This window comes from Phocoena phocoena, chromosome 9 (assembly GCF_963924675.1).
Source record: "Phocoena phocoena chromosome 9, mPhoPho1.1, whole genome shotgun sequence".
NCBI classification, from domain to species: Eukaryota; Metazoa; Chordata; class Mammalia; order Artiodactyla; family Phocoenidae; genus Phocoena; species Phocoena phocoena.
This window is the reverse complement of record NC_089227.1, coordinates 12,875,585-12,897,766: the sequence shown is the minus strand read 5'-3', so window position 1 is coordinate 12,897,766 and position 22,182 is coordinate 12,875,585. Positions and strand designations below refer to the sequence as shown.

General features: G+C 38.2%; 1 protein-coding gene and 1 pseudogene across 1 annotated transcript in view; one reads left to right on the top strand and one right to left on the bottom strand.

Moving 5' to 3' along the window:
• The window catches only part of SUGCT (succinyl-CoA:glutarate-CoA transferase), a 684,446-nt gene that overhangs the window by 154,972 nt on the left and 507,292 nt on the right, over positions 1–22,182 (top strand). The gene's annotated exons all lie outside the window — the stretch shown is intronic.
• On the bottom strand, positions 8,717–8,955 carry LOC136128563 (transmembrane protein 258 pseudogene; annotated as a pseudogene).

Below are 22,182 nucleotides of genomic sequence, written 5' to 3'. Positions count from 1 at the left end.
ATGCACTTATGTGTATGTCTTTAGTTCTGCGCAATGTTACCACATATGTACTACCACCACAGTCAAGATAAAAGAATCTATGGTTTCCCAAGCCACCAGGTGATTCTGATGCAGCCAAGCCTTGGGAAACATTTTTAAAATGAAACCATAAGAACAGGAACAGATCATTTTTTCATAAGGATTTGTCTGAGTAGTCTAAGTGTGCTAACAGACCAGCAACATAGGTCTCACCTGGGAGCTTGATGGACATGCAGGGTCTCAGATCCCATCTCACACTTAGTGAATCAGTCTTCATTGTAATAAGATCCCTAGGTAATTTGTGTACACACTGAGCTTGAAGGATACCTAATGAATGGGTAAAAACAAAACAAAACGAACACAGACACAAACTCAAACAACAACAACAACAAAAAACCCAAATCAGTTTTCTGAAATTGGGTTCAGATATTTATTCTTGTAGTAAATAACTCTTATATTAAAGATAATTTCTCTTGTAGTAAAGATAAACTCAGTTTTTAAGCAAAACTGGTATCAGTTTTTCTGCTTTTATATCTTAGTCATTTCAAGATATATTTTGTTAGGTTTTTTTTTTGATAGACTTGGATTTTTTGTTTTTGCCACATATGATATAAAATTTGATATTTTCTATCAATTCATCTTAATATTACAGCATCTTAAGTACAAGAAATATAACTATCGTCAGCTTCATCAATATCAAACATGAATGCATCTGAATGCTTTTTTCCCCATCTCTTTTTTTCCACTTCAGTCACTAACTTCTGACAAAATTGGAGATACTAGGTTTGTCTCAGGCTCCTGTTGAAGCTCTTTTGGTGTCTATCACTATTTTCTGCTTTCATTTTTATATTTGTTTTGAGATCCTGAGAAAGAATTTTTAGAAAAAAGTGCCACACGGAAAGATATACCATATTCATGGATCGGAAGAATTATTATTGTGAAAATAACAATACTAGCCAAGGCAGTCTACAGATTCAGTGAAATCCCTATCAAAATATCAATAGCATTTTTCAAAGAACTATAACAAATAATTTAAAGATTTGTATGGAAACAAAAAAGACCCCAAATAGCCAAAATAATCTTGAGAAAGAAAACAGAGCTGGAGATATCATTCTTCCTGACTTCAGATTATATTACAAAGCTACAGTAACCAGAACAGTATGATACTGGCACAAAACCAAACACATATATCAATGGAACAGAATAGAGAGCCCAGAAATAAACCCACACAGTTATGGTCAATTAATCAAACAAAGGAAGCCAGAGTATACAATGGAGAAAAGACAGTCTCTTCAATAAGTCATGCTGGAAAAACTGGAAGCTACACATGGAGGAATGAAATTAGGACCTTTTCTCACATCATATACAAAAATAAACTCAAAATAGATTAAAGACCTAAATGTAAGACTGGAAACCATAAAACTTCTAGAAGAAAACATAGGCAGAATACTCTGAGGTAAATCGTAGCAATATTTTTTTGGATCTGTTTCCTAAGGCAAAGGAAAGAAAAGCAAAAATGAGCAAATAGGACCTAATTAAACTTAAAAGTTTTTGCACAGCAAAGGAAACCTTTGACAAAACAAAAAGACGGCCTGCTGAATGGGAGAAAAGATTTGCAAATGATGCAACCGACAAGGGATCAATCTCCAAAATATATAAACAGCTCATACAACTCAATATCCAAAAAATGAACAGCCCAATTAAAAAATGGACAGAAGACCTGAATAGACATTTTCTCAAAGAAAACATACAGATGGCCAACAGGCACATGAAAAGATGCTCAACATCACTAATAATCAGAGAAATACAAATCAAAACTACCAGGAGATATCACCTCACACATGTCAGAATGGCAGGCACCAAAAAGACCACAAATAGCAAATGTTGGCAAGAATGTGGAGGAAAAGGAACCCTTGTACACTGTTGGTAGGAAGGTAAATTGGTGCAGCCACTGTGGAAAACAGTATGGAGCGTCCTCAAAAAAATAAAAATAGAACTACTGTATGATCCAGCAATTCCACTCCTGGGTATATATCTGAAGAAAACAAAAGCACTAATATGAACATCCCAGTGTTCAGAACAGCGGTATTTACAATTGCTAAGATATGGAAGCAACCTAAGTATCCATCAGTAGATGAATGGATAAAGAAGATGTGTATATACACAATGGAATACTACTCTGTCATAAAAAAGAGTGAAATTTTACCATTTGCAATAACATGGATGGACTTGGAGGGCATTATGCTTGGTGAAATAAGTCAGGCAGAGAAAGAAAAATACCATATGTTATCACTTATATGTGGAATCTAAGAAATGAAATAAACTAGTGAATATAACATAACATAAACAGACTCAAAGATATATAAAACAAAGTAGTGGTTACCAGTGGGGAGAGGAAAGGGGGAAGGGGAGGATAGGGGTAGGAAATTAAGGTACAAAGTACTATGTATAAAATGAATAAGCTACAAGGATATATTGTACAGCACAGGGAATATAGCCAATGTTTTATAATAACTATAAATGGAGTATAATCTTTAAAAATTGTGAATCACTGTGTTGTACACCTGAAACTTATTGTAAATCAGCTATACCTCAATTTTTAAAAAAACCTTCCACTTTGTACAACCACTGGGAACACCCTTCTAGTTGCTAAATAAGATGCTGCCCAGTTCATGAATTGCCTAATAGAGCCGATTAGATCTTTAAAAAAGAAAAAAGAAAAAAAAGAAAAAGAGCTACATTGAGGAAAATAAATAAGACCAGGCTGGGTAGCTCTATTGATAGATATATTTCTTATTTTAGGACATTTTCCAGCTCTCTTCTGCCTTGATCCCTGTCAAAGAATAAATAAGGATATTTACAGTTTTTTCCTCTCATCCTTTCTCCATACTACATATAAGGTGCTAGAGATTTATCAGTAAACAAGATATGATTCTGTTTCTTAAGGAGCTCACTGTCTATTGGGGATATGTAAAATCAATCACAATGTGATGAAGGAAGTGTGAGAAGAAAACCAACAAGGGAGTACCCAGCTCATCCTGGGGAAAATGTTGTCAAGTAGGGTTTCATAGAGGTGCATCTATTCAAACTGAATGCAGAAGGCTGAATAAGAATGCTCTCGGCAGATTTATCAATCAGAGGGTCAGCAAAAGACAAATTCAGCCGTGATACTTCAAATGGAGATACTACATACAACAGTGAGGCAGAGGGCAAAGAACAGATAAAGAGGTAGGAAAAGTGGGAGACTATTATCTCTCCATAGGGCCAAAGGGACAAGAAGGAAATAGAGTTCTTGGAGCCCAGTGAGAGCTGAAACTGCAGAAGAGGCACTGCCTGGTTGACGCTGTAGTCGTGGAGACACCTGGCTACTTCCAGAGGTACAGTGTCTAAGCTATGAGGGAGCTGTGAAGAAATTCTGTGAACTCTTTCTCTTCCCATTGGTGCCTCCCATTGGCTAAACCTAATGAAAAGTCAGCTGTCAAGGGAACTGGGACTGCAGCCCATTGGGTCAGTGTCCAGAGCACCAAGCAGGGCAGAGCAGGCTGAGAAAGGATGGAGGTTGAAGGGTAAAGTAAAATAACTAGGAGATAAGGGAGAAATGTTAATTTCAGGGAGAAGGAACATTATGTACTGACGCACAGAAATGTAAAACATGATTGGCAACTCGGGAATGACAAGGAGCACAGGAGGCAGAAATGAGAAAGGAGAGTAGAAGCAGGAGATTTATCCAGAAGCAGGCTGGATAAATATTAATAAATAGCTAAGACTTTTGGGGACAGGCACTTTGTTAAATACATAATTTATTCCATTCAATCCTCACATGGTTAGGAAGTTGGCCATGCCACATAGCAGTTATGACTCTTGTCCACAAATGTAATTTTATTTTACATTAACTCAGATTTGGCTCTGAACCTTTACCCCATCTTGGTAAATTGTATTTCAGTCATTATTTTGATGCCTGCCTTCTTCTTTGAGTTCCATATAAATCCAGGAGATGAGCATGGTAGCCACATAAATGGGGAGGACCCTAATTTCCAGGCCACTAGATTCTGCTTACCTTCTCTTTGTTACTTGGAATCAACCATGAGTGGGACCCTGGAGTCTTTGTGGAGGCTGTGAGCCCCATTGAACCTTAGTATGTTCTTTCTTCATCATTCCTAAAGTCATAATCTGTGTCAGAATCTTTTGGTAAGAGTCTTAGGAGGTATATTGTCTCTTGTTCCTCTTTTAGTCAGGGTTATACTTAGAGTTTTTAATTTATAGCAGTTATAATCTGTGACCATTTTTTATTTTTATACTTTTGTAACCTATTCTACTTTTGGAAAATATAAACAGTTACTGCTCCTTGGAGATTCTGGGGTGCTTTACCACTAACTCTCTTGAGCAAGGGTTGGCCAACTTTTTTGGTAAAAAGCAAATTTAGGCTTTGGAGGTCAAGAGGTGAAGTTGAAGATGCTATGTAAGTACTTGTACGATATGAGAAAAAACAAATTTCCGCAAGATTTTGATTAAATTAAAATAATATTAATTGAGAAGAGTATTTTTGGTAATACAGATTTGCGAATGAGAAAAGTATAATTATTTTGGGGGGGATAACATTTCGCTTAATTGGGGTGCAAAGTTATTGTTTCCTGTCATCAGAATTGATTGTAAATGTTTATCGCTTAATGCTGACCTGTAATAAGAATTTACATATTTCATCTTTGAAAATGTCTTTTCACACAGTAAGGTGTTGCCGAGTAGTGCTATCAATCCACAAGCTTCTGATTTTAATTGAGCATATTCATTGCCTGGAAGGCATTTATAGAATTTATTAGATTTTTTTCTCCGATGTTTTCCTTTTACATGTCATTATATTGCAGATTAATCACTTAGAATGGAAAGTTAGGTGGAAGCTCCTTAATTGCACAGTTAAAAGGATTTTGAAATATGGAAATTTCCTTTGCACTTGCATCGAAGTCTGAAAAACATTGCTGTAGTTTGAGCTCACAAAATATATCTGCTGTAAATTTGTGTGGATATGAAATCTCACTATTTGTTTTAACCTTTGCCATCATGGGAAATATGTAAAGTAGCCCAACCTTACTTTTGATTCAAACAACATTAGTTTTCATTGAAATGACTTAACATTAATTGTCATTGAAATGACTTTACTGTTATAAAAATTTGGCATGTATGTGCTATTTTGCCTTGTAATTTTAGGTAGAATTCATTGAAAAAGATTATCAAGTCCACAGGAAAAGCTAATTTCCAAAGCTATTCTGTGGTCAATGGTAGTGGTTGGGGGTTGGGTTTTTTTTTGGTTTGTTTTTTTTTTTTAATTCAGAAAAGACTCATTCCTGACCCTGAGCTTAAAAAAATCACAGTAGAACTTTATACTGTTAAGCCATAGAATTGCTGTGTGGTAGAATGAGACAGGCTATTCAGCTTCTATTTCTGAGAAAACTTCATAGGACTAACAATGGTTAAGCTCACAGAGCAGATGAAGATTACTATTAACACTATTGGTTTAATGTCACATGAGAGATTCAAATATTTTCCTCAGTGAATAACCTCAGTGAATTCCTGATGAATAATACAGTGAATAACCATAGGCTTTAACCATACATTTTTACAAGCTCTGTAACTTTGTCCAGCCAAGTCTTTTTTTGCTCCACACATAATTTTTACCACCCTAAGTTGTAACACATCTTAGCAGATTTCACTTAAGTTGTATTGAATTATTGTTTTTTTTAATTCGTGTGAATATTCTTGTTTGTACTTGTTTTGTGCAGCCTTTCATATAGGCTAATTCTTCAGTCACTTCAAAATTGGCATTGACTCCTGGTATAAAGAACAACTGAGCAGTACCCATGACATCTGTCATCTCACCAAAGCCAAGGGAAACCTCTCAAAATAATTTGTCTCATTTTTTTTTTTTTTTTTTTTTTTTGCGGTATGCGGGCCTCTCACTGTTGTGACCCCTCCCGCTGTGGAGCACAGGCTCCGGACGCGCAAGCCCAGCAGCCATGGCTCACGGCCCAGCCGCTACGCGGCACGCGGGACCCTCCCCGACCGGGGCACGAACCTGCGTCCCCTGCATCGGCAGGCAGACTCTCAACCACTGCGCCACCAGGGAAGCCCTTGTCTCATTTTTGAATTGACTATATTGATATTGCTCCCAGTGTCTTCAACTCTTTGAACAACTGTTCTTGCCAAGACTAAACAAGTTTATTTTCTCTGGACCCATTGCTTCAGCTGCTGCAATCAAACATGACTTAAGTTACCATTGGTAAATGTCCTTCCTTGCTTGGCTAACAAGTGAACCACTTACAAACTCACTTTGGTTGCAGTCTCACTGTTATTTATTTTTTACTTCGGTGAAGAAATTCTGCTGTGATGAGATAGCCTGTTTTGACTTTGTAATATTTTCTGCCCACTGGATTTTCTGTGAGTTGGGAATACTGTGATGAGTGCTTAATCTGGCATATATTGTATTCTTTTAGTATAGATAGAGTGTCATTGAATAATAAAGTGCTTTGTCACGTAATTCAGTAACAGCATGGTCCATCTTCCAGTGTGTGCTGAAAGTATGGCACACTTCTCTTGTTTTGGTATGATGGGTATGCACTGGTAATAAAAAAAAATTATGGTAAGGTAATACATATGACCTTTGAAATGCTGTTAAGTTATAACTGCATCACTGTGATTCATAGTACAGCAAGCAGGTGTGCAAAGCAGTGAGAGTGAAAGAGCCACATGTGGCCTCTATCACAACCAATAAATTTTTTAATTTTATTTTTTTGTTGAAGTATAGTTGATTTACAATGTTGTGTGAATTTCTGGTGTACAACAAAGTGATTCAGATATATATATATATGTATATGTATATATATATATATTCTTTTTCATTATGGCTTATTACAAGTTATTGAATATAGTTCCCTCTGCTATACAGTAGGACTTTGTTGGTTATGTATAGTAGTTTGTATATAGTAGTTTGTAGCTGTTAATCCCAAACTCCTAATTTATCCTTCTCCCACCGCCTTTCCCCATTGGTAACCATAAATTTGTTTTGTATGTCTGTGAGTTTGTTTCTATTTTGTAAATAAGTTCATTTATATCATATTTTAGACTTCACATATAAGTGATATCATATGATATTTGTCTTTCTCTGTCTGACTGACTTCACTTAGTATGACAATCTCTAGGTCCATCCATGTTGCTGCAAATGGCATTATTTCATTCTTTTTCATGGCTGAGCAGTATTCCATTATATATATACCACATCTTCTCTATCCATTCATCTGTCAATGGACATTTAGACAACAACCAAACTTTTGCAGTGCAAAAGCAAACATAGATGTAATCAGATGATCGTGTTCTAATAAAACTTATGTACACTGAAATTTGAATTTCATATAATTTTCATCTATTATGAAATATTTTTCTTTTGATTTTTAAAAACTGTATAAATATGTAAAGATAATTCTTCTCTGTGGTCCTATGAAAATGGGCAGCAGGCTGTATTTGGCCTTCAGGCCATTGTTTGCTGACCCTTGCTGCTGACAATCGCTGATCTATGATAATTAGTAAAATCTCAGAGACACCAAAAAATACAGATGTCTAGGTCCTGCCTTAGGATTTGGCATACAAAGTTAGGAAACCCTGGCTATCTTGTTTACCATTAAATCCTCAGCACATAGATGCTCAATAAGTATTTTTTTGAGTAAGTAGAAGACAATTTCTGGCATATAATAAGCCTATAAAGGTCTATTGGATGAATGAAAGATTTACTGTATATCTTACACAATATATGGGATCGTAAAGATAGTGAGATGAAAATGAATTGTTTAATCTTAGCGCCATTAAAATAGAGAGAGGCTAGCCTCGAGGAGCATGAAGTGTTTAGTAGCTGGGAATCATTTTGGCCAGGTTACTAATTTATGTAATAATAACTGGAGAGCTATTATTATTTTGGTTAATTAAGGTGTGAGGGAGGTGTAGCAAATAAAACAATCTGCAGGCTATTTCAATAAGTTTCTTTACAGTTGGATTTCATAATTAAATTCCTTTAAAACGTTATGTGGAGAAAATGAAAGAATTTTCAACAGGACAAGGTTTTCAAGCCAAAGAAGCTAGTAGCTAATTGCATTTTTCAGGAGAGTGAACTCAGTGTATTTTAGCTATTTTAATATGCTAGACTATTTAACCAAAGACCCCCCTCCCCAATTAATATGGACTTTCAGGAATCTGGTTTGCCTCTAAGATATGGTAAATGTGGGACATATGATTGTTAACCAGAGGTACATTTTTTTTTTTTTTTTTTGCGGTATGCGGGCCTCTCACTCTTGTGGCCTCTCCCGTTGCGGAGCACAGAGCTCCAGACGCGCAGGCTCAGCGGTCATGGCTCACGGGCCCAGCCGCTCCGCGGCATGTGGGATCTTCCCGGACCGGGGCACGAACCCGTGTCTCCTGCATCTGCAGGCGGACTCTCAACCACTGCGCCACCAGGGAAGCCCCAGAGGTACATTTTATACTACATTTTCAAACTCATTTACATTGCACTCAAAGAACTCAGTAAGCTTTTTTATTTTTATTTTTTGTCACAAATCTGCCTTTATTGTGAGCGGCAGGTGGGACACTTCCAGCATAGTAAAATAAATAATTTACAAAAGCAGGGATTCAGTGAAGCCGCCTGGTTGGGACCCTTGGGAGCTCATACGTAGATGCCAACCCAGAGCAGCGGGAAGAGGACTCCAAAGCCCATGAAGAGTGAGGCCACCAAAGATTATGAGGAGCTCTTTGTAGATATCCCAAGTGTATTTGGTGGAGGTGACCTCATAAACTAAGAACCAGGCGGTGAAGAACATGCCAGTGGCCAACAACCACGGTCAGATGGGGGAAGACAGCCGGGTTCACTGGGCTGGTGTACCTGCTCAGGGCCTCAAACTCCATTTTGCTGGGCACAGGATCCTCAGTAAGCTTTTCAGCATCCTCTTTGGCATGGGACTATGTTCCATGGATACACACTGATTTATCAACTCGGAGGCATTTCTCACCCCAGCAGCCTTAACTTTGTGTTCTGTCACTTACTAGAGCAAGATTGGATATGACATGGCAATATTAAGTACAAGTTTCATGTTCGGTTTATTTTTCTGCTATAAGGGTGGGATACTGGCTAACACATCCTAACCGTATTGTTGTAGTCTAGGTGCTTACCCTTCGCAAGCCTTGGTTTCTTCCTCTGAGAAGTTGTAAAATGATCTGCTTCAGAGCTTGATTGTGGAGATTAAATGAGACAATATGTGTCAGCCGCTGAGCACAGTGCTTACAGAATGGTAGTGGTAGCTGTTACATTAAATGACAGATTTCATACTGTAATATTTAATTTAAGGCGACTAGGTGACTGTTGACACTGCATAAGACAAGCTTATTATGGACAGAGTGAAAGTAACTACTTACAAATGTTGGATGAATGAACTCCAGCCTTTCTTTACATCTTTATTGGAGTATCATTGCTTTACAGTGTTGCGTTAGTCTCTGCGGCACCTAGGGGCAGAACTCCAGCCTTTTAATATCCACAGGATAGCGTGTGGGTCTGCTGTGCATGTGTGAGCAAGACTTCTTTTCAGCAACTGTTTTTCTTGAATCCTAACGTTGCTTGGAGAGGGTAAATACAGATTTCACTAATAAGATTTGCTAGGACTACAAGGGCTATTATTCATTCATTGTTTATTTCAACAAATACTGAGCACTTACAAGGTGCCAAGCATGGGCAGTCATGAAGAATAAGACATTGCCTCTGCTTCTGAGGCGCTCACTTGTAGCGGGGGAGACAATCAAGTTAGCGACTGATGCGGTAACAGAGTAATTGCGTGGTGACATGGCCATGAGTGGAAGGGGCACCTAACCTGGCTTTGGGAGACGAGAGAAGATTTCCCCGAAGAAAGAAATCTCTGCTGAAGCAAGGTGAATGAGTGATGAGGGGATGGTTCTAGCAGCAGCAGGAGCAGTGAAAGCATCTGGAGAGGTTTCTAAGGGCCTTGGAAACCATGTCGTGAAATGCAGACACTATCTTAAGGGTGGGAAGGAGCCTCTGAAAGGTTTTAAGTACACGAAAAACATTTGTGTTTAGAAATATGATTTTGGTAGTAGTGTGGAACAAGTAAAGACTGTGGGCAAGGAGACCAGTTCAGAGGGTATTGCGGTACCCCAGGCAACAGAACACAGTGGCCATGGGGATGGAGAGAAAGCAAACAGATTCATGATCTATTAAAGGGTTAGAATTATATTACTTGGCCAATAACTGAGGGTGAGGATGTGAAAGATGGAGGAGTAAATCCTGATTCCCAAGTTTTTTACTTTAGCTGCCAGTCATTCGGTGAGAGGAAGAGCAGGTTTTGTCTGGGGACATGGGAAAATGATGAATTCTTTTGCAGGCATATTGATTTTTTTTTTAGTGCTTACAGGGCCTCTGAATTGAGACCCCCCCCCCACCCCCCGCTGCCAGATGTCTGAAGTTTTGGAAAGGTGTGCTAGCACATGTTCCATTTCCCAGGAGGGAATCTAATCAGTTTTTTGGGATATGAACAAAGCACAGGTTCTTCACCCCTCAAAAAAGAGAGAGAAAATTAGAAAAATCTAGAAAGAAATAATTTAAACTTCAACATATCTTAAAATTTTGTGTCGATTAAAAAAATGAAATTTTATTTTGTGGTTGTTTTATTTTGAATGACCAAGGTGGTGGGAACTAGAGATATAGATTTGTAAGTTATTGGAATAAACATGACAATTAAAATGACTGAGTGGATGAGATTATTGTGGGGGGGGGGGATGAACAGCAGGGGTTTTCTTTCCTGACTGCACATTGGAATCACTTGGAGAACTTTAAAAAAAAAAAATCCTGATGCCTAAGAACTGTCCGCAGAAATTCTGACTGAATTGCTCTAGGATGACCTGGGGCAGTGTTTGAGCAGCACTGGCCTAGAGTGAGAAGAGATCCCAATAAAGAATATGGAGGGGGCTTCCCTGGTGGCGCAGTGGTTGAGAGTCTGCCTGCCGATGCAGGGGACACGGGTTCGTGCCCCGGTCCGGGAAGATCCCACATCCCGCGGAGCGGCTGGGCCCGTGAGCCATGGCCGCTGAGCCTGCGCGTCCGGAGCTTGTGCTCCGCGACGGGAGAGGCCACAAGAGTGAGAGGCCCGCGTACCGCAAAAAAAAAAAAAAAAAAAAAAAAATTTATACTGTGTATAAAAAACATATCATGTGGTTTAATTGTATGTCATAGCAATAATTATTACTAAACAGTTTCAGAGAATTCATAGGTGAAAATTACTACCAGTGAAGTCCAAAGGAGTAAAACTATGATAGTATAAATTCCTAGACGATGGGATTTAAAATTAAATTAGGAAGCTACATTTTTTTTTCCTTCTTATACTTTGTATGGAGAAGTTGAAGATTCTAGAAATATAGGTTTTCCACTTTGCTGTAATAGAATGATTTATATCAATTTTAGATCAGTGAAAAGTAGCCCTAAAGCTTTATAGATTTTTTATCCCTGAAGAGCATTATGATATTTAAAAATTACTTTTAAGTTAATAATACCCTCGTAATTTGAGGACACTCTTTTTTTTTTTTTTTTTTGCAGTACGTGGGCCTCTCACTGTCATGGCCTCTCCAAATTAATTTTGGAAAGTATTTCCAGGAGTTTTGACAAGATAACTCAGTTTTAATAGAAATGAGTCAATGACAGGAATAATAGAAATCTGTGAGGGTGTTTCACATACTCCATAGATTAAAAAGTATTTGCAAGTTGAATTATCGTAAAGAGTTCATAAAAGTAGGTACAGGATAGCTATATTAATTTTTTCTTTTTATGTCTGCCGTTATTGGCATATATAACTAGGACCCCATCTGTTATCTGGTCAAATACAAAGATGTTCTGGTTAATATTTTTTCATTTCTTATCTTTTTTGCTGTGGTTAGACTTGAAATTCTTAGTGAAGCAACAGAGTTACATGGCACCATACTTAGAGATGCGTATAAACCCATAAGGCAAAATATTAATAGTGCGTCAGGCACTTTGTTGGGCAAGTGCTCATATAGGACTGAGAAAAGAGGAATATTAATCTCGCCCATGAGTGAAAGCCACTTTCTGGGGTGAAGATGAGGAAAATCAGCAATTATAGTCTGAATTAATATTTGTATGGTGCTTTTTACATGTATTTTCTGATCCAACCTTCAAAATGACCTTGTGAGGTAGGTGTTGTTATCTTCATTTTACAGATGAGAACATTGAGGTTCAGAGATATTAATTACCTTAAATCATAGATGAGCAGATAGATTGATCCCAAATCTTCTGCCTCCATATTCTTTACTTTTTCTTTCCATCAAGTGGAGACAGAGGCAAAGTATTAATACAGATTGAGGAGATCATCACAATTTTAATAGGAGAAGTAGTACTTGAAAGCCTTAAAGGAAGGGCAAAATCTAGATCTGCAGAACCAGGGATGTCACAAACTGAAAGAGTGGTTCATGGACTGAATTCAGCCTGCAGATGAGTCTGGTGTGACAAGTCCGGTGTTTTTTTAAAAAGTCTGAATTTGAATGACTTAGTTGAACAAGTGTTTTCTAAACATATGGCTTTTGTTAAATAGATATTTTCTAGTGTACCATTTAAATTCCTTCCTTAAAAAGTTATATTCTTTCGAGTTATTTTCTTAGTGGTTATCCTACTACAATGAATATTTTAGCTTATAAAAATCTAGTTCATGTTAATAGTAACTTAGTTTCAATATTATACAAAAGCTTTGTTTCTACAACTCCATTCTCTCCCCCTTTTTTGATTCTTTTCCTTTTTTGTATTTATTTTATTAGGTTTTTGGGGTAGAGGTTCATGACTCGCTTCTTTCTTTTTACTGTCTTCCCCTGAAATGGTATAGAATTATTTACTTTAGTAAATGTCTATTAAATGAAAATGTTGGTTTTAGAAAAATGAGTGTGTAGCCTTTCTTTTCTGGCTTATAATTAGTTATTAAGGCCCGTTACTTACTGTGATCACACCTCGTTTGTGCTACTGAAACAATGCTATCTGCATGAAAGATGTATTAATATCTATTCTCAGTAGGTGGAGTACAGTAGAATGCGTTGAGAAGAGTGAGAAATAGGATCCATTTTCTTTTCCCTCTTTAGGTTCATTGAATCCTTTGCTTCTTCAAGAGTCAATTTGATTTTTATGATAGTATTGTGCTGCAGGTCTGTGTGCTCCTGAATGTGGCGGGCTGTAATAGTAGTAGTAGTAGTTGTGGTAGTAATAGTAGTAGTAATAATAATATTAATAAGAAACTTTTGATAATATGTAAATTGTATTTTTAGCTCACTCTTGCAGGGATATTATAAGAGAATTGTATTACTTAGGCTTTTTTGCCCAAGTCTTATAATACTTTGATCTTTCGTTCACACGGGTAAAATATTAAAATGTGATTATGAAACCTTTACAATTTTGTTTTTTAAAAGTCCAGTTCTTTTGAAAACCGGCTATAAAGCATTGCCATTTTTGCTTTTGTAAAAAAAGAAAAAAACCCTATATTTGTTGACTGGTTGTTCAGAAAAAAATACAGAATTCAGTAATTTCCAAATCAGTGTGATGAGATTGTTTCTATGTCTTAGGAGACACCCTAGATCCATCCTAGCTAGTATGGATGTAATAAAACTTAATACATTCTTATGCACCCTGGAGCCCGCGCGCCACAGCTAGAGAGAGAAAACCCACATGCCACAACTAGAGGCAAGCTGCATGCCACAACGAAAGTTCCCACACACCTCAACGAAGATCCCGCGTGCTGCAACTAAGACCCGACGCAGCCAAAAAAAACAAAACAAACTTTAATAAGGAATATATTGGCAAGTCCATATCATATCATCCCCCCATCTCTCTCACTGTACTAAAAATCCTAATCATTAAAAATCACAAACAAATGGACACACAAAAACCCCATCAAACCATATACCTTCATACCATCTGGAAAAATGTCAGTTTTGTTTAAGTAACCAAACAATGAGTGCTCTTTTTTCATGTCAGTCATTTGTGCTTATATGTATTTTATATTTTTTTCATTGGAAAGTTATAGTATTTCATTTTATTTTTTAAAATTTTTGGCTGTGTGTTGGGTCTTCGTTGCTGCACGCAGGCTCTCTCTAGTTGCGGTGAGCGGGGGCTACTCTTAGTTGTGGTGCGTGGGCCTCTCATTGCAGTGGCCTCTCCTGCTGTGGAGCATGGGCTTCAGGTATGTGGGCTTCAGTAGTTGTGGCCCGTGCGCTCAGTAGTTGTGGCTCGTGGACTCTAGAGCACAGGCTCAGTAGTTGTGGCTCGCGGGCTCTAGAGCGCAGGCTCAGTTGTTGTGGTGCACAGGCTTAGTTGCTCCACGGCATGTGGGGTCTTCCTGGACCAGGGCTCGAACCCATGTCCCCTGCACTGGCAGGCAGATTCTTAATCACTGCGCCACCAAGGAAGCGCTGGCCAGTTATTTTAGAAGGAGTCAATGAACTTAACTTACTCATCCAACCCATCATGCCAAGTGCTGCTGACTATGCAGAACCGGCGTAATTGTAGTTCCTACCATCGGGGAAGGGGGGGTGTCTGTATAACTCTAAAAATTTCTTGAGTGTGATAATTAAGACATACAGTAATAATTTTTATTTAATAGTGTTGTTTTTATTTTTCAAAAAACACCTAAATTATTTGAAAAAATAAGCACTGCTCTTTGTATGTTTATTTTCCTATGTCTCTATATAACCTGTTTTAAGAGCATATGGCTTTTCTGATAGAATGAATATGTTTTTCAGAATCTTGCATGATCTAGTGACTTTCAGAATTCTGTTGTCAGGAATAGAATTTTATTGCTTGTACGTTTATCCTTCACATGTTTATACATGTGATTAAAAGAGTGAAAACCTATTTCAAGGTGGAAGTGAGCTTGGCTCATACTGTGTCGTCCCTTGAGGGAACATCACTCTCAAGGATTGGCACTCCACTTTATTGGATAGGAAGAGGTCATGTGTCAGTCAGTTTCTCCTTTTTATGGAAAGGAATACCCCCCAAGTGTACAGAAAGGAGCACATGAAAGAAGATAGAAAGCTTTGGCTTTGTGTCTAAGATCATACCTTTAACTCATAATTATAGTACTAACTATGATGGTTTGTGTGGAGTTAGAGAGGTATAAAATGTTACAGCTTGTTAAATCAAGTGTATTTGTGTTAATTCAAAAGTATTCATGGGATAAAGAAAACTAAACCAATAAGTTTCAAATGTTTATATCAAGGAAAGCATTTCAGGTTTTATTTCCTACTGCTTGGATTAGTTTTATCATTGAGATAAGTTTTAGACTTTCCTTATTCACATTGAAGATTTGCAGTGTTAAAAGATGTTGTCATTCCACCTAGACGAGTGGAATAGAGAGGGTGGGAGGGAGGGAGATGCAAGAGGGAAGAGATGTGGGGACATATGTATATGTATAACTGATTCACTTTGTTATAAAGCAGAAACTAACACACCATTGTAAAGCAATTACACTCCAATAAAGATGTTAAAAAAAAGATGATGCCATTGATATTTTTTAAATTTCTGTTTGTGGTTTAAAAAATCAAATATTAAATTGTAGCTGTTTACAAAGAAACATTCTTGTTTTTCCTGCTCATATTAGGGGGCTTACTTTCTACATCATAAAAAGAATCTCTAAATTGGTATTTTTACCTAACTAATGATCCAAGAAAACAGATGGGATGAGTTGTTTTATAGATAAATTTCTTTTGAATAGAGAAAAAAAGTACAGATAAAAACAAGAAAAAGCTGAAATAAAACAAAAGAGATTTCCCACTTAGAAATAAGCCTATCAGAGGGACTTCCCTGGTGGTTCAGTGGTTAAGACCCCACGCTTCCAGTGCAGGGGACACGGGCTCAATCCCTGGTTGGGGAACTAAGATCCCACATGCCACTCAGCATAGCCAAAAAGAAGTCTATCAGAGACCATATTCTTTGAACATACAAACTTTGATGAAATGACAAGCTAGGTTCTTTGAAAACTATGTTAACTCTTTGAAGTTGTGACCACCTAGCTTTGTCCATCATCTTTGGAAAATATTTAAGTGCTGAAACATATGTGATTATATAACTACAAAGAGAACTACTGAAAAAAATGTTTTTGCATTGTAAAACCTTATATTCTAAAACAAATTACACTCATTGATTCATCTTATTGAATATACAGGGGATGGATAGGGATAGACTTTAATTAAATAATCATAGGAACAAAAATGATAAGTATGGTAAATCCTGCAAAGTGGAAGTTTATGGTGCTGTATGAGCGTTATGTGGCGGGATTTGATGTAGTCCTGGTCATCAGGGAAACTTCTGTGTAGAAGTGATGATGAGTTGAACTCTGAAGAAAGACTGAAATTTACTAGACAAAGGTAAGGGGAATTGTGTTTCCTCTGCTTGGAATTATCCACGTATTTTACACTGTCGTATTTTTACATATTGGTAATGGCCTGAGAGATCAGCTGTAGTTCATCTTTTCTTCAGATGAGGAAACTCGAACCCGTGGAGTAACCAGCCTGAATTTCGTAGCTAGCTTATGAGAAAAACTGAATTAGGATTTATGATGTATGGATGAGTAATGCTATTTTCGTTAAGCCAGATTCAAGACTTAAGAATAACTGAACAAAAAAATGCACTTAACCTTTTATTCATTCTTTTATTCACTCAACTTATAGTTACAAAGTAGCCACTATGTAGAAGGTCCTGTTCTACTTGATGTGGAAGATAAAGAAGTGAATGATGTATGGCCTTTGCCTTTAGAGAGCTTACCATCTAGTTGAGAATATAAAGCAATATCTGAATTTACAGGGTAAAGTTATGTCTGTCAACAAAAAATTACAGATAAAATGTGGGAATTGAGATGAGGAAAGGGTTATGTCCATTTGGAATGAGTTTGTGAAGCCTTCCTGGAGGAAATGATAGTTGAACTGGGCTCAGGTGTGAAAATGAAGGGCATTTGGTGCAAAATATACTGCATGAGCAAAGGCAAGAAAGTTGTCAGGGCATCAGCAGGTATAGTTCTCTTCAGATGACACTAAAACGGGTGAAGGGAGGGATAGTGGGAAATAAATTTGGGATATGAGTTACAGCTTGATTGTGGATAAAAACTATGGATACAAGAGAGCCATTATAAAAAGGGGCATAAACGAATAGTAGCTGTCGGTCAATGCTAAGTACATTGGGTAGAAGATAGAGAAAAGTTGAGTATGTAGGTGCTGTATGGTGTGCTGGTGATACAAAGATGAATATATGCAACTTAAAGATGGAAGTAAGTGTGATGTTCAAAACATGGAGAAATCAAGTGTGAGAGTTTCATGCCTAGGTTGGGGGGGTAGCCATTAGTAAAGAGTTTTCAAAGGCTTTGTAGGTAGGTGGGGCTTTAGTTACTGTTGACCTCTGCTCTTGCTTTGTCTCCTTTGACCATAGATTCTCTACAAGTCAATCATGATCCAGCAGTTGACAATGAAGTCTTACTGAGCCAGGTGCCACCACTGTGCCGTGCTTCCCTTAGTTCACAAGGCTGCCCTGGCACCTTCATTCATTCATTCAACCAAGTTTATTGAGAGCCTACTCTGTGCCAGGCACTGTGCTTAGGTGTTGAGACTAGCGGTAAATGATGGTGAACACTTTTTCTGTCCTCAAGAGTCTTATAGTCTGACAGGGAAGACATGTTAAAAAAGTAATACCTTAAAATAAGGCATGATTAGTATTAATGATAGGTGAAGGGTATTGAGTAGCATGGAAGATAAAGCCAGGATTCTTTTCATGATCATAGCATTTCAAGGAAGTTGAAAATATGTCCTATCAGTTCATGCTTTGTCACTGCCGGAGTCCTTGATGGCTACTAGGAATAATCAGTATTAGTTTTGAAATGCATACAGTCTCTTCACTGTGTAGGGGGTAAAGAGAGAAGGAGGACTCATGCCTGGGAGCATAGGCTTTGAGTCCAGCAGCTCTGGTTGGAATTCTCTCAGTACTTGTTTGCTGGGTGATCCCATATAAACTACTTAATGTCACTGCCCTCAGTTTCTTCAGTTGTGAAATGAGGAAAATTACATCTGTCTCTTTAGATTGCAGCAAGATTTAAGTGAGAAGAGTATTTAAAGCATAGTGATTTGTATGAAAAGATGCTCAACATCACTAATTATTAGAGAAATGCTACAAATCAAAACTACAATGAGTTATCACCTCACACCGGTCAAAATGGCCGTCATCAAAAAATCTACAAACAATAAATACTGGAGAGGGTGTGGAGAAAAGGGAATCCTCGTACAGTGTTGGTGGGAATGTAAATTGATACAGCCACTATGGAGAACAGTATGGAGGTTCCTTAAAAAACTAAAAATAGAACTACCATATGACCCAGCAATCCCACTACTGGGCACATATCCAGAGAAAACCATAATTCGAGAAAACACATGTACCCCAATGTTCATAGCAGCACTATTTACAATAGCCAGGACATGGAAGCAACCTAAATGTCCATCAACAGAGAAATGGATAAAGAAGATGTGGCACGTATATACAATGGAATATTACTCAGCCATAAAAAGGAACAAAATTGGGTCATTTGTAGAGACATGGATGGACCTAGAGACTGTCATACAGAGTGAAGTAAGTCAGAAAGAGAAAAGCAAATACTGTATGCTAATGCATATATGTGGAATCTAGAAAAATGGTATAGATGATCTTATTTGCAAAGCAGAAATAGAGACCTAGACGTAGAGAACAAATGTATGGATACCAAGGGGGAAAGGGGTGGGGAGGGAGGAATTGGGAGACGGATTGACAGATATACATTATCGATGCTATGTATAAAATAGACAACTGATGGAAACATACTGTATAGCACAGGGAACTCTGCCTAATGCACTGTGGTAACCTAAATGGGAGGGAAGTCCAAAAGGGAGGGGATATCTGTACGTGTATGGCTGATTCATTTTGTTGTGCAGTGGAGGCTAACACAACGTTGTAAAGCAACCATACTCCAATAAAAATAAAAAAGAATAAAGCATCGTGACTTGTACATAGTGTTCAATGAGTGTTATCTTTTAAAAAGGTGTAGTGCTTGTAAGAGAATGGGATTTCACAAGCGTCTTAATCTTCTTGTAGGATTTTGACCCCATCTCCGCCAATCAGTGCCTTAGGCAAGTAATCTGAATTTGTGCTGCTTCTCCCAAAAGGGATCATGTTGCCCCTTCTTTCTTTTTAGCAAAGAGGTCTGAAGATTAATTATATCCTGTAATGGTTTTCTTCACTTTCAGAAAAGGTGCTACATAAATGATGTTTTATTCCTTTCTTCCAACTAATTTTTCTACAAAAGTTGAAAATGCTTCACATCTCTTTCTAATTCTATTTTTTAAAAAATGCATGTGGCTGTTTACTTCACTTTTAATGTGATGTGTGGACATTTCTCATGAAGTAATAATTTTTGTCACTTTATATAGTGTTGCCAAAGTCCTTTCTTGCCAGTCTTCTCCTGACATGTAACCATTGTTAGGTGGGATGGATGCATATACAGATGCTTAACCATATTTTATTGATTATAAACAAAATAGCTTAAAAATAAAACTTTAAAAATATAATCACTGCTTCCATTTTCATAAAAAGGTCAGCACAAAGAAATATGGATGTTGTCTTAGGGACGAGAAGGATGGCTTGGATTTTTCTTCATTGAACTAGGACACAGATGCAGTCTGGAAAGTCACCTTCAGAACCATTACAGTGCAAAATGCAGTGCATCTTCAGGAGTGTGCAGGAGACAGGATGAGCGAGAGCTTATCATGCTTTCAGAAAGTCCCTGACACTGTATTCTTAAAAATGAAATATCTGTGGGTCATGTTTGTCTTCTCATTAAGCTCCGGTGTATCAGAAATGCCATGTTACTTATTTCTTTTCAGTCAATCTAATTCCAACTCTGAGCTCCGATCCCACCAGCTTGAAGGGAGTTCATTCTCAGGCATGCGGGGACCCCCTCTCTTCCAAAGTTGTGCGGATGAGATCACGGGGGGTTGCACAGAACAGTGCTCGAGGGCCAGCCTTGGCCTTTTAGTCCAAATCCGTTTCCCCCTTGATGCCCATTGTTTACCAGTTTCTCTCGACAGAGTGTACTAGCATCTGGTGGAACAGCTTTTGTGGTGCTGTACACTGCAGAGTGTTTTTAGCATCCACAGCTCTCACTCACTGTGACAGTGAGAGTCACACGGAGTGAATAAAGCCTTCCCCCCCTTTCCAAAGCCCCTTGGTTGAGCCCGTAATGGACCTACTTTTATCTCCCCAGCCAGTCCCTTGGAATCTGATGGTATTGGGATTATTGTGTGACCTAGTATGTGGGGACCCAGGTGGACTCAGGTGCTCTGAATGGAGCCATGCTTGTAGGGCCACTTTGCTGTTGTTTCCTATGGAGACCGAACTTCCTTCCTGAAAGTCCGCAAGGGGGAAGCTGTGGGTCCCTTCTCTGGAGGTCCCACAGACCTCCAGCTCTCCCTTAAGCTGGGGGCAATCTTTTTCTTCCTCTTGCTGCTGTGCCACACCTGTCCCCACCTTTATCCTCCAGTCTCACCCCAAATGCAGTGGCTTCTTTTTGTCTCCATAGCACAAGGCTTTTGGAAAATTCTAGCAAGGAAGGGAGGTTCTCTTCAGGCCACTTCTGCTTGAGGCTTGCAGCCTACCTGTGGCAAGGGAGTGCGGAAAGTCTGGCCATCTTCTCAGAAGGTAGGGGTGGAGTAGAAGGAGAAATAGAAAATAAGAACTACTCAATGTTGCTTCACTCTTGGGTTATTCAGTAGCAGCAAAATCAAAGAGCTAACTAATATCTCAACAAATTATCGCACCGTGTCCCTAAGCATAGATTTTGTATCACATTTCCTTCAAAAACAAATGTTCCTGTTTGACTTCTAAGGTTTGATTTCTTTACCACAGGGAATCGGAGCTCTGTAATTTGGGCAAATAGGACATATGGCTATTGGTAACATGGAGGCAAAGGTAGAGAACAGTTTGACAGGGTTGAGGGTTGTACTGCCTTTTCTCTATTGGGGCTCCTCTACTAAGCAATGGAACCCAAAAAACTATTTGAGCTACTATTTTTTGTCAATTCTCCTGTGGATAGTACTTTCCAGTTTGATAGAGGGGAAGTTAATTCATTCCATGCAGTGGCTGTCCTAGGGCATTAGGTTTTATTTCCCTTACTGAACACCCTGGAGTGGTTAGTGCTAATCCCTGTTTATCTGGTCCTGTTGTCTTGTGAAATAATCAGAACTGTGATTGACAGATGGCTTCTCATCTGCTACAGGAGGATGATAATAGTGCCTATCACATGGGGCTGTTAAAGGATTAGAAGAATTAATATACATAAAGTGCCTAGAACCCTGCTTGCACTCAGTAAGTGTTGTGGAAGGGGATAATTTAATGTGTCCAGGCACTATGCGAGTTACCGTTCTGTGGTGGATATTATTATCCCCATTTCACAGAGGAGAAATAGGAGACTTAAGGAGTTTTTTTCATTGCCTAAGGAAACAGCCTGTCAATGGGTGAATTGAAATTGGCGGCAGGTACAGAAAGAAGTACCCTCTTCCTAGATGTGGTGGAGAAAGGGGTTTGGGCGCATCTAATTGTAAAAGCCTCCGTTGGTATTGTGCCGAGTTTCGTCCCCTACATGCCTGCACACTGCTTTCAACTGAAAGTAGAAAAACGAAGTAGAAATCTAATAAAAATTACCACAATATTAAGACCGAAATAAAAATGAATCTGGTTGTTTGCTGAGTAGAGTCCACACCTGGAATATATTTGTTGGGTCCTCCTTAACACACTCCTGAAAAATATACTGTAATTACAGGCATTACTTAATGAAGCAGGCAGGTGGGCACTATGGTAATAGATTGCATTTCATTTTCCTTAGGGTAATGGACAGGCTTAAGATATAATGAGAAAATTTGGGTTTTGGAATTGAAATCCATTTTAATACAAATCACTGGAAAAACAAAATTCAGAATGTTTTAACATTTTAAAAATTAACAGATGTCCTTTTAGAACATCACATTTTATTTTTTCACATTATCATGCTCTGAAGTAAACTAAAAGCAGGATCT